The following is a 1,439-nucleotide window of genomic DNA, read 5'->3' as shown; positions in this document are numbered from 1 at the left end:
GCCAATGGCAGAACTGTGAGCTGAATAAAGCCTGCATTTTTAAGTCACTAAAGGGTGGTGTGGTTTGTTACACAGTATAGCTCACTGATACAACAGATCTTCATTCATGAAGACTCCTGGGTTCTCAGCGCTGTGCTACACTTGGAGGCCAGCAAGAACATTGTGGATGTGGGCCCTGACCCGTACCTTGAGGTCTGGGAGGAGAAAGGCCATGCTCATATAATAAGGGAGAACACGCAGAGGGCCATGATCACATAGTCATCCAACAAACATTTAGTGAGCCCCCACTGAGCATCGGGCACCTCCCCTCCAGGGCTGGGCAGTAGGGATTCAGAGACCTTAAGAAAACAAACAAAATCAGGTCTCAATATCCTGGGGTGAACTTCAAGAGTCGTAGCAGCCTTTAGAAGTTCAAGTTCAGACATTTAGAATCTGGATTGAGTGATGCTGTCACTGATGTGAAGACAGTAAGGGAAGCGAGGGGCGGTCAGCAGATGATCTGGGAGCCGGGGCTCCGGGCTCTGCCTCACTCAGCGGGCAAAGCCGAGTGGTAAATTTGTCCTTCCTTCCTTCCTTCCTTCCCTACCCGCATGTGCTGTAGTGATTACAACTGCAGAAGAGGACCTTGAGATTGTTGGGCATCCATTGGTGACTGTCTTAAAGGTCTGAGGTCGGCGGTTGCAGAAGGGCAGGTGTGGGACTAGCGTGGCTGGGTCCAAGCCAGGCACCTCCGCTCCTAGGAGGTTTCTGACCACAGCAGAGGCCAGCTCAGGACTCTGGACATATCCGGCCATCTGCCACCGAGGAGGAGGCCGGCCAGGGCTGCACTCAGCAAGAGGGACAGAGGTTCCAGTGAGAGATCCAGGCCACCTTCCTCTCCCTGGGTCTCAACTCCTAATGTGTAAAATAGAGGGAATTGGCCCTTGCTGGCATCCGAGCCCCGCTCGGTTCTGAGAGATGGGACTGCAGAGGGATGTCGTTGACTTTCACTTGGGAAAGCCTACTCTCCTGGAAGGATAGCCATTCACCCATCAACAAGTGCACTCTCAGGGCCTACTCCAAGCCAGGCCCTGTGCTAAGAGCAGACAAACCAAGATGCATCAGACTCCAAGTGGCTCTCAGATCAAGGGACACAAGTCAACAGGCAATCACAAAGCAGGCTGCAGAATATGCTGGACCGGGGACAGCGTGGGGAGCAATGACTGCCATCCAGGAAGGCCAGGCCAGGCTTCCCAGAGGAATGCTGGGGGTCTGACATCTCACCTGTGAGCCAAAACATGAAGCGGGCTCTTGGGGTGGCCAAGTGGGGTGTGCAGAGCCTCCCGGTAGAGGGATGGAAGGTAATTCGATATGCGTGCCGGTGAGGGCCTCTGCCACCTGCCTCTCCCCATCTCAGCTGAGGGGCCCTCCTCCATCCTTGCCCCCCCGCCACACCCAGG

The sequence above is a fragment of the Zalophus californianus genome, chromosome 4 (assembly GCF_009762305.2).
Source record: "Zalophus californianus isolate mZalCal1 chromosome 4, mZalCal1.pri.v2, whole genome shotgun sequence".
In the NCBI taxonomy this organism is placed as follows: domain Eukaryota; kingdom Metazoa; phylum Chordata; class Mammalia; order Carnivora; family Otariidae; genus Zalophus; species Zalophus californianus.
The sequence above is the reverse complement of the archived record's forward strand: the minus strand, read 5'-3'. Positions refer to the sequence as shown.